The sequence below is a fragment of the Zingiber officinale genome, chromosome 5B, assembly GCF_018446385.1.
Source record: "Zingiber officinale cultivar Zhangliang chromosome 5B, Zo_v1.1, whole genome shotgun sequence".
Classification (NCBI taxonomy): domain Eukaryota; kingdom Viridiplantae; phylum Streptophyta; class Magnoliopsida; order Zingiberales; family Zingiberaceae; genus Zingiber; species Zingiber officinale.
The window spans coordinates 106,238,380-106,250,662 of NC_055995.1; positions in this window are offsets into that span (position 1 = coordinate 106,238,380).

Consider the following 12,283-nt stretch of genomic DNA (forward strand, 5'->3'; position numbering starts at 1 on the left):
GAAGTCTTAAAGGAGTCAATTCCAAGCAAGGTTAATCAAAAGGTTTTTGGTCGACCATGCACGGTCGACCGGACTAACAGATCTTGATAAATCTAAGTTTAGTTTTACCATAGTATTTTACATTACTATTATTACTGTTAGCTAATTTAGTATTACAAAAAAGTTTTAGTGGATCAGGTAATTAGACACTGAGCAGAGAAAGTCTAAACAAGTCTAGAGAAATAAATGTTTAACAGGTAAGTTGAGGTAAGCAACTAGAGTGAAGCGGCGGGGAGGTCATGTCCCGGGAAGGGACAAATCCTAGGTCGCTGATCCAACTTAAGAAATCGGAAGGTTTCCAAGTTGAAATCAAGACATGTCTTACTGTCTTTTCTTACTCATGCAACATTATACTATTGTACTAACTTTGTGTTGCAGGGATACTTTTTATATTGTGGAACTAACTTTATTTTATAGAATCCTAAGGGATCAGTCGACCAAACATAGCTAATGTGACAAGGTTCAGATTGCGCAGAACAAACTTGGAAGTCAAGCGGATCAATCGATCGAACACAAGGATCAGTCAACCAAACCTAATTTGGTAAACGCAATGGGAGAGATTTGATCTCAACAAAGTTAGAAAATATAGGGATTGGTCGACCGATAAAGGTGATCAGTCGATCGAACATTAAATGATATTAATGACACAAAAGACTGAATCTCAATGAAGAAGAAAGTTTCAATGATCAGTCAACCAATAGACTTTATCAGTAAACCTAACACCGAAAATCATGAGATTAGCCGATTCGGATCAACACAAACAAGGATGTGGAGTTCAGTCACCCAATAGGAGGATCAGTTGACTGATAGATTCAGTCGACCGAAAGGGTTTTCAATCAACCGAACAAAGCCTATAAAAGAAGGCCTCGAGGCTCGAGTCGGATAGAACTTTTGATTTCGATTCATTCTGTCTCTTCTATGCAACTTTCTCATTTTCTTCCTCTCTGTTCGTACTACTCTATGCTTCAACTCAATGTGCAAGCTATGACGCTGAAGAGATCCAACAATCTTCATCTTATATCTTAATTATCAATACATTTACTTTTTGCTTGCATAATTTCTTATAAACATCATTTTATCTCTTTCTGAGTTATCTCATTTTGAAGATTTCAAAAATATGAATTTTAGTGGATTACCTAATGGTGTGATCAAAGATAGCGGGTCTTGGTGTAAGAGTCGACATAGACTTTGAACCAAATAACCAACTGTGTCTCTTGTGTATTGTTTTAGCTATCTTATTCCGTTGCTTGCTCTGATTTGATTTTATGATATAGAAAAGATTTTTAATGAATGAGATTCACCGCCCCCCTCACATCTTTCATAATCTAACAGAAAATTAATTGAAAACCAATATTTTTTATATTACCTATACTATCACAGATAAACTCTGCAAGATGATCATCGATAACAAGAGTTGTAAGAATGTAGTATGCGCAGAGACTCTCTAAAAATTATAGTTGAAAATGGACTGTCATCCTAAATCATACAAGTTGTCCTAGCTAAACAAAGACAATGAAGTAACAGTAGACCGATGATGCCTCATGTCTTTTTCAATTGATAAAAATTTTGATAGTGCTTAGTGTGATGTGGTGGTCATAGACACATGCCATTATTGGAGTGGCCTTGGAAGTATGATCACAGTGTTGTCCATGATGGGAGGAAGCATACATATACCCTTTAGGTTAATAGAAAGAAGATTATGTTGGCGACATGGTGGGAAGGAACCACTTTAATTTCAGTAGCCAAGAATACTAATTTGCTTTCTATAGCCAGATTTTTAGATGACATAGATGACATGGAGCATAGAGGCATTGTCTATGCTTTGCTATAGTGCCAGAGCAAAGTCCTAGCCATGAACACTAAATTACCAGCCAAAGTACAAAAGTTGCTACCTTTCTTCTGGGATACCACCCATGTAAGATATCCAACATCGATTGACCTTTTTTTGAGATAAAACTTGCCTAATTGAGCAGAATATCACTTTAGTCCCAAGGAGGCTGATGAATTACAATGACAGGTGGTGAAATTACTGGAGAAGAGATATATCCGTGAGAGAATGAGCCTATGTGCAATTTTAGCCCTACTAGTGTAAAATAAAAATGGTTCAAAGCGTATGTGCGTTGACACCCGAGCCATCAATGAGATCACGGTGAAGTATAGATTCTCAATTCCTTGTTTTGACGACATATTTGATCATCTATCTGGTTCTAAGGTTTTCTCAAAAATTAACCTTAAAAGTGAATACCATCAGATCAAAATAAGGGCTAGAGATGAATGAAAAATCACATTCAAGACTCAACATGGTCTATACGAGTGGATGATCATATATTTTGGATTATCTAATGCACTCAACACCTTCATGAGGTTTATGCATCAAATTCTATGACATTTCATGAAAAAGTTTGTGGTGGTTTACTTTGATGACATTTTCATCTATAGTTCGACATGGACATCCCACTTCAATAACCTCTATGCTATTTTTAAAAAGCTAAAGAAGAGTGCTCATTTATCAACATGAAAAAATATTCTTTCTTTACTACGTCAATAACTTTTCTTAGTTTTATTGTGTCTGATGTGCATGCAGATCAAGCAAAGATAAATGCAATCTTGGAGTGGCCTCAACCAAGGTCCCTGCAAGTGTCAAAAGTTTTTATGACTTGGCTTCTTAATTTCTATCGCTAGTTTATCAAAAACTTAAACACTCTAATTGATCCTATCACCGATTGTCTCAAGGGATGAAATTTTAAGTGGTCTAAAGAACTAGAGTCTAGTTTTCAACTGGTCAAGCAGAAGATGACTGAGGCCCCAATTATGGCACTTTTTTATTTTGACCAAGTATTTGAGGTCAACTATGATGCATCCAGTATTGGAATAGGAGGTGTTTTGAGTCAATCTAGTTGTCTAATTGGCTTCTTTAGTAAAAAGTTGTCCCGATCCAAGAAAAGTTATTCTACTTGCGACTTAGAGTTCTATGTCATTATTTAGTCTCTGAAGCATTGGCAGCACTACCTGGTGCAAAGGGAATTCATCTTGTTTACTGATCATGAAGCATTAAAGTATATCAATAGTCAACACAAGCTGAGTAAGCGACATGCCAAGTGGGTGACTTATTTGCAGTAGTTTACATTTATGTCGAGACATCAAGCGGGGAGCCTGAACCAAGTAACGGATGCCCTGAGCCATTGCTATTTATTACTTACCACTATGAGTACCAAAGTTGTAGGTTTTGAGTATATATATATACACACACAGCAGACCCTTCGTTTGGAAGGATATTCCAAGAGGTGCATGATGATTTTTGCCATAATTTTATTCTACATACTGGGTATATGTTTCATGGCTTGCAGTTGTGCATTCTAGATTGTTCACTTAGGCGACAAATTATAAGTGAACTTCATAATGAAGGATGCTTCAATCTGACAAGACACTGGCTCTTATTTCTACTGATTTTTATTGATCCAAGTTAACCAATGATGTAGCCCACTTTGTAGATCGGTGCTTTATATGCTAGCAATCTAAGGGTATTCTCACCAATGCAACCATGTATACTCCCTTACCTATTCCTGAAGCTCCTTAGTTTGATGTCAACATGGACTTTGTATTAGAACTGCCCTGCACCTAATGAACCTCGGATTTTATTCTAGTTGTGGTTGATAGGTTTTCAAAAATGGCACATTTTGTAGCTTCAGGAAGACTATGAATGTTGTTCAGATTGCCCATCTTTACTTCAAGGAGTTTGTGCGCCTCATTCCATAACTTAGGATCACGATACCAAGTTCATTAGCCATTTCTAGAAAATCTTATGGGGAAAACTGGGAACACAATTGAATTTTAATAGTTCCTACCACGCCTAAATAGATAAGCAAACTGAGGTGGTGAATCAAAGTTTGGGCAATCTTCTGAGGTGTGTGACAGGAACAAAGTCAAAGTAGTGAGACTTGGTGCTACCTTAAGCAAAATTTACCTACAATAGATCGAGATATAGGACCATAGGTTTGAGTCATTTTGAGATTATTTATGGGAGGAACCCAATTAAGGTTTTGGACTTAGCTCCTGTTCCACATATGAGATGATTTAGTCCTAAAGAAAATGAGATTGTTGGTGTAATTTTCCTAGATCAAGGTTGACCAGTTTGACTAAGCTTGGGTTGGTTCAAGCTTGAGTTGTGATGTTTAAATTTTGATGTTTGATAATATTTGAAAATTGCAAGTGCAATTATCCTTTTGGTGAGATTGGTCAAGGTTAACCAGTTCAATATAAAGAAGAGTCAAGTAGGTCAATGTTGACTAGTTCAATATGAAGAAGAGTCAAATAGGTCAAGGTTAACCAGATACTTGACTGGAAGTCCTAACTGGAGGTTAGACAAGGGTAAGACGAACAGGAAGGTTAGCAGAAGAAGAAAATCTAAGTGAGTCAATGTTGATCGGACACTTGTTGTGGAAAGACCTGATGAGTAAAGTCAGACAATTAGAAAATCCTAGTGATTGAAGTAGGTGAAAATCATAGTGAGTGAAGCTAGGTGATGGAAAGTCCTGGTGAGTGAAGCTAGACAGTTGAAAAATCATAATGAGTGAAGTCAGATGAAAGCCTTAGTGAGTAAAGCTAGGCTGATAAAAATCCTGATAAGTGAAGTCAGGTGAAAAGTCCTAGTGAGTAAAGCTAGACAGTGAGAAAGTCCTGGTGAGTAAAGACAGGCAGGTGAAAATTCAAGTGGGTCAAAGTTGACCGGACACCTAGTCTTTGGAAGTCTAAGTGGGTCAAAGAATTGACCAGACACTTGGTGAAGAAGTCTGAGCAGGTCAATGGTGACTGAATGTCAGGCAATGAGGAGTCCCAACAGGTCACAGTTGACCGGATGTTAGGCAAGAAACCCTAGACTTAGTTTTAGAGGTTAGGGTTCGATAATTGATTACACTGAGCTTAAGTGATTAAGTTTTTTTTAATCGCTTAAGAGCTGGTTTGACGTGAGTGTGCAGAGGTGCCTAATCAATTAAGTCAATCTATTAGACACAGCGTAAGCGATTAAAGCAATCGCTTACGGCCCCTTTTGTTTCGAACAGAATCATTCTGTTTGAAGCTTAAATGATCAGGTTAATCGCTTAAGCTATTTCTCGCAATCAAACAGAATGTTACTGAATCAATATGGCTAATTGATTCAAGCCTTAATCGACTGTGGTAGTCGATTAAGGTTGAAAATATAGCCGTTATGCAGGTAGAAAAGGGGTTCGCGTGCACTGTTCACCAGATCGCTTCTCCCACTTTCTTCACCAAGCTCACATGACTTCACACCAGATTCTTGAGACTTAGAAAGAAGTGTTGCTGCACTTTCAAGTTGATCGAGAGGTGTCTACAATGAAGAAGTAAGAAGCTAGAGTTTCATTTGTTATAAATCTTGTACGATTTCATATTGTATTAGCTTCTTTTTGTTTTTCTTCTTATATTTCTTTGTGTGAGTGAGGCTTCTCCGCTTTCGGATTATTTTTTAGAATGGGAGTTTACATAGTGGATGTGTGAGTGAGAGTCGGATCTTTGGATTAGTCACCTCTTCTTGAGGTGGATACCAAGTAAATTTTTGGAATTAGCGTTTGCTTGAGTATTTTCTGCTACAACAACTCATCGACCAAGCGAAGGGAGCTAATCATCCCCCTTTTAGCTCCCGAAGTAACCCAACAGAGATGACAGAGCATCTTTGGGGTATTAATGAGCAAGTGAAGCTGGCTATTCAAGAAAATAACACCAAGTACAAAACTTAGGTTGACCATCATCATCGTTAGATACTATTTGATGTTGGTGACTTTGTTTAAACTATATTGACTCATGATCATTTCCCTGTGAGTGAGTATAACAAGCTCAAAGATCGGAAGATTGGATAGTGTGAGATACTACAAAAGATCGACAATAATGCCTACAGGTTGTATCTTCCTAGTCATTTGAAGACGTTTGATGCCTTCAATATGAAGCACTTGACTCCTTATTCAGTGGATGTTGATGAGGCTACTATGAATTCGAGGGTGAGTTCTTTCAACCTGGACTGACTATGTATAACAAGTCAAGTTCAAATAAAATATTTAAATCATTAATAACCCAACACAAACAATCAAGTAAAGCTTGGGTTCCGAAAGCGTGCTTAACCACGCAAGTAGGACTCAACCAATATTACATACCCAAAGAAAAATATATTATGTAAAGACGAATAAATCAAATCAAAAACCAAAATACAAACCTAGACCAACAAATTCAAAATCTAAATATTTTAAAACCCACCAAAACTTAGAATATCATCAAATCAATTATAACTATAAAAATAACAGACACAAACCAAGAACTAAAAATCAAAAATAAAGGCCAATAATTCAAGGGGAGACTCCAGAATAGCTGACACCTCCAAAAATAATCTACCCGATAGGATAACCAAACTAACCTATCCGGCAGGGTAATTAGGACTAGTTAAAAAGGGACAACAGTTTAACTTGACCTACGGTACTGGTGAAGTTTTGGATGATAGTACGTTAGGGAAACTATATCTATGCATGTCTAGAAAGATATGACTTTGACCTGGTGCATTTGGCTTAGTGGAACTAACCGAAGCTACCCTTTATGGTTCCTAACTAATTAGACCATGATTTTGTACTAAGTTCAGTGAATAGAACTATTTGGAAAACCTCGAATGCATGGTTACTTTAATGATGTCTAAGTGACTCACCATAACCTAGAAGTTTATCTGAAGAATGTCTATTTGTTGAGCCCAAAGCTAAACCTGAATCTAACACAAAGTTAAACCAAACCCTAAAACTGAACTTAACTAATCTCACAAAATTATAGAATTCCTTTATTGGAAACATAGATCGGGTCACATAACTAACGACTCATATAAATTAAAATAAATAAAACTAAAATTAAATTAAATTAAACTAAATTAAATTAAAATTAATTAAATTTAAATTTAATTAAATTCTTTAAAAAAAATTCTTTTAATTCTTTAAAAATCATTTTCAAAATTCTTAAAAAATTCTTTAAAAATCATTTTGAAAATTCTTTAAAAGTTATTTTTCAAAATTCTTTAAAAATCATTTTGAAAACTTCTTTTTAAAATCATTTTAAAAATTCTTTAAAAATCATTTTGAAAACTTCTTTTTAAATCATTTTAAAAAATATTTTAAAAATTCTTTTAAAATCATTTTAAAAATTCTTTAAAAATTATTTTAAAAATTCTTTTAAAATCATTTAAAAAATTCTTTAAAAATAATTTTAAAAAATTCTTTAAAATTTATTTTAAAAAAATTCTTTAAAAATCATTTTAAAAATTCTTTAAAAATCATTTTAAAAATTCTTTAAAAAATTATTTTAAAAATTCTTTAAAAAATCATTTAAAATTTTTTTAAAAAAATTCTTTAAAAATCATTTTAAAAATTCCTTAAAAACCATTTTTAAAATTCCTAAAAAATTATTTTAAAAATTCTTTAAAAAATCATTTTTAAAATTATTTTAAAATTCTTTTAAAATTATTTTAAAAATTCTTTAAAAATCATTTTAATTTTTTTTAAAAATCATTTTGAAAATTCTTTAAAAAATTATTTTAATATTCTTTAAAAATCATTTTAAAAATTCTTTAAAAATTCTTTTTAAAATTCTTTAAAAATCATTTTAAAAAAACTTCTTTTTAAATCATTTTAAATTCTTTAAAAATTTTCATTTTATAACTCTTTAAAAATTCATCTTAAAAAACTCTTTAAAAATTTCATTTTAAAACTCTTTAAAAATTCATTTTAAAAATTTTCATCTTAAAACTCTTTAAATTTCATTTTAAAACTCTTTAAAAATTCATCTTAAAAATTCTTTACAAATTTTATTTTAAAACTCTTTAAAATTTTCATTTTTTAAAAAAAAGTTTATTTTAAAACTCATCAAAATTTTCATTTTTTAAAAAAAAGTTCATTTTAAAACTCTTTAAAAATTTCATTTTCAAACTCTTTAAAAATTCATTTTAATTTTCATTTTAAATAATCTTTAAAAATTAATTCTTTACAAATAAAAAAAAATACCCGGTCAAAAATCAGGGGCGGGCGCCCCTGGTATAGCAACCCGGGGCGCACGAAAGGTACTCCGGGTGCCCCGCCACAACTAAACTCTGGGCGTCCGGACTGATTTTAAGCGCCCGGACCTCTCTATAAAAAGGGGGGCGCCCCTCTCCCTTTGCACTTCACTTATTCATCTCTTGCAAAGACTTTCTTCGAGCCTCAACGAGAGAGGAATTGTTAATTAAAATTTTTCCTCATTTCTTCAGTTATTACGCGGTTGCGAGTCAACCGAGGTCGTCATTTCTAAAAATCTTATTCACGATGCCTCGATAAATTTCTTTTTCCCCCTAAGTTTTTTTTAAATATTTCACTTATTTTTTATGCTTAGTATAGTTTTTTTTTATAATTTAGGAAACGTTCTAGATCTGGTGTTGGACCCTCTACTACTAGTGTTGACCCTAGGTTCCCTACTGACAAACTTAGGATTAGGTTTGAGTCTACCATCTATATGCCTATCAGGACTAGGTGCTTAGATAGACAGTTTTTTTTTTACGCTCCTGTATTCCAACTATAGAGGTCATTAACCACTATAATTTACAGAACCTTGTTAACTGTACCAGTTCAGTAAACATAAGTTTATGTGCTGAATTTTATAACAACTTAATTAGAGTAGATGATCTTACTTATACTATTAGGGTAGATGGTATTGATATCACGCTATCTCCTACCATTATCCAGACTTTGTTAGAGCTACGACTATCTACGTGCACTTTTCAGTGCTACCCTCCTAGGGATCTACCATTTGGTGATCCTTACTCACACATTACTCTAGATATGATTTACTCGTTTTTTTTTTTTTTTGGGAGGGGTACCGAGTACGACTATGTACTCTATAGATTTTTAGTCTTCTGTATCCCGCCGTTGTCCACTCGCGACATAGCGATGATGCGTCCATTTCATTCCTTTCTCTTATATGCCCTTTGCCATAGATTAGACATAGATATTAATTTGCATATCTTTTAGACCATTATCCACTCAGCTGGAGTCACTACCAGCGCTCAAGTTAATATGCCGTATTATCATATTTTGACGGCATATTTCGCCTCTCTACATATTGACGTCACCCAAGGCGATATCCGAGTCATGACTGAATTTGACATCCTAGGATCTAGGAAATTCTCTCTAGGAGGTGTCCATATAGATGATGACGGTGTCCTGTCTTGCCGGAGGGGGGCACAGTACCAGCCAGACCCAGACGCCCAGGAGGAGGCAAAGCAGGATGAGTTTATGATCACACACTATTCGGCGAGGACGCTCCGGCCCCAGTACCACCTCCATCTCCAGGCCGAGCACCTCGTCCTGCTCCTCGCACTCTAAGCGACCGAGTTGCCGGACTCGAGCTATCCATGACGAGTCTCCGTCAGGAGGTATCTGATTTTCATCGAGGCATGCGGCAAGAGGTCACCAACCTGCGATGAGAGATGCGGTAGGAGGTCTTCGACTTGCGACGAGACGTGAGACAGGAGATTTCCGATCTTCGACGTGACCTATCCAGCTCCCAAGAGGATGACCAGACCCGTCATACTGAGCTGATAGAGTTGTTACATTCCTTGGGGTTCGGACCACCCTCCTCATCATCCTGATAGATTTGATCATCACTATTTGTATTTTATCATGACCAGTGTATTTTGACCTAGATATTAACTTATGCTATTCTGATTTAGTTATATCTCTGATAAATGAATTATCTTGATGTGTTTAATAGAATAGGATACTTAAATTACAAAAACTATTTTCAAAAATAGTGCTTTCAAATTCTAGGATAAAATCTTTTTTTTTTGTAAAATCTTCCAATTCTAGAATTTTAAATCAGTTTTAGCCTTAGACTAGAACAATTCCTTAGAAAGTATGTTCCCTTAGGGCTAGTACTTGAGCATCTCACCAACACCCTAGGATTCCCTTGTTTGTGATTGCCGAATATAGAAAGGGGTGAGATGCATAGGCAAATTGTCTGGACTTAAGATGCTTATTTCAGTGCATCGACAATCGACATAAATCTGGACGTTAAATACAGAACAGGCATTAATCAGGTTAAGTTATTCAGTCAAACACTAACTGATTACAATTAAACGTAACCTGACTAACCAAGTGAAAGTTGTTATCCTCTAATAGTCAGTAAGTAGCTAACTGGTTAGACAGTTTTTGCAATGTCAGGTTCAGAAGGAGGATTAATTATTTTTATACTTATTTTGAAATTAATTTTTGAAAAATATCTCTTTTAAAATTAGTTTAACACTAACTAAGTGTTTTAAAATTTTGTTTGGATTTTTCAAATTTAGTTTTGAAAGTTAGATCTCCTTAACTGGATTGTTTTAAACTTAGGTTTGAAAATTGGTTTTATTTTCGAACTCTAAACTTTTCAAACTTAATTTTGAAATTCATACTTTTTAAACTTAGGTTTGAAATTTATACCTTCCAAACTTAGGTTTAAAAAGTTGATTTTGAAAAATAAACTTTATTCGGGTTTGTAACTTAGATTTTTCATACCTCATTTTGAAAATTATATTTTACTTGGTTTTAAAAACATATTTTTGGAAATTTATTTTAAAAATTGGAGATTACAAACTTAAGTTTGAAAACAGATTTTACTTGGATCTTACAAACTAAGTCTTGAGAAATAATATCTAATTTAGTTTTGAAAACTTGATTTGAAAATTGGACTTAGCCCTAATAATCTCCTTTTTGTAAAAATGCTATGTTTTCAATTTGCAAAACTTATTTTGAAAAATTAAGTTAAAATTATAAATTTTAAAGTTAACTATTTTTAAGTCATCTTTCCAAAATTATCTATTTTTTAAAATATTTTTTGAAAAAGATAAAAGATAAAAGCTTAAAACAAAAGTTAGCTTAAACTCCCCCAAGTTAATCTGACTTACATTTCCATACTTCCTTGTATTTTTAATTATAATTTATTCTATGTTGATTTTTGATGAATGCTAAAGAGGGAGGGTTAGGTGGTTTAAGTTAGTTAAATAACAAAATTTAAAATAAAGCTAACTTAACAACCTTATAAATGTTTATTTTTACTTGCATATTTTTTTCACTAACTTAACCAAGTTGTCATTGCATCAAAAAGGGGAGATTGTTGGTGCGGTTAGCACTAACGGTCTAACTCAAGTTTTGATGAATGACAAGATAGGTTAAGTTAGTTTCACTGCTATCTAACACTCTGACCGAGTGTACAGGAGAAGCCCAGACAGGTCGATGGGCTGACCTGATATCTGGCACGAAGCCTAGCTAGGTCAACGGGTCGACCAGATAGCTGGCACGAAGTCCAAACGGGTCGACGGACTGACCGGACGTTTGGCACGAAGTCCAGCTAGATCGACGGGCTGACCGGATAGCTGGCACGAAGCCCAGATGGGTCGAAGGGCTGACCGGACGTCTGACAGGTAAGTGAAGGTAAGTCACTGGAGGGGAGTGACTGTGAGGACGCGTTCCTGGGAAGGGAATATTAGGCGTTGATTCAACTTAGATCCATTTCGGATATCTAAGTCGAGATCGTGACTAGATTTCGGTCTCGAGGAGACGGAATCTAATTACTATTCTGCTTATCTATAAATTATGCTAACATTCTGTTTTGCAGGATATGATTTATACTTGCCTCAGACTAACGTTTTCTTGAAGGAAGGATATTGCAGAAAACAAGGGTCCGAACGTCCGGAAGGGATCCAGGCACTCGGAGGTAACTTTTATCCATATCATCGCTTCGCCACGTAGAGATCACTGACTGGCTCGGCTACGCCACATTCAGGGTGCTCTGAAGGGATCCGGACACCCCGAACCTCCTATATAAGGAGGGTGAAGGCTGAAGCAAAGGAACAACTAACGATCTGCTCTCCTGTGCTCTTGCGACGCTACAAAGACTCTCCGACAAGTGTTATTTCTTTTTCTGTCTTTATTTTCTCATTGTCGGTTTTGTCTTCTTTAAATAATTCCTGTACTTAATTTATAATAACTATTTGAATTATTAGTGATTGTCCAACGAAAGCACTCAACGAGTGCAGACCTTGGAGTAGGAGTCGTCGAAGGCTCCGAACCAAGTAAATCGACCCTTGTTAGCGTTGTTGTTGTTTTTATTTTTTCGCTGCTTATTCCTTTAAAATTTTAAATCATCGATCCAACAATTTATAGTTGGTTCTAAGGTGAATACTGCTATGTTTCAA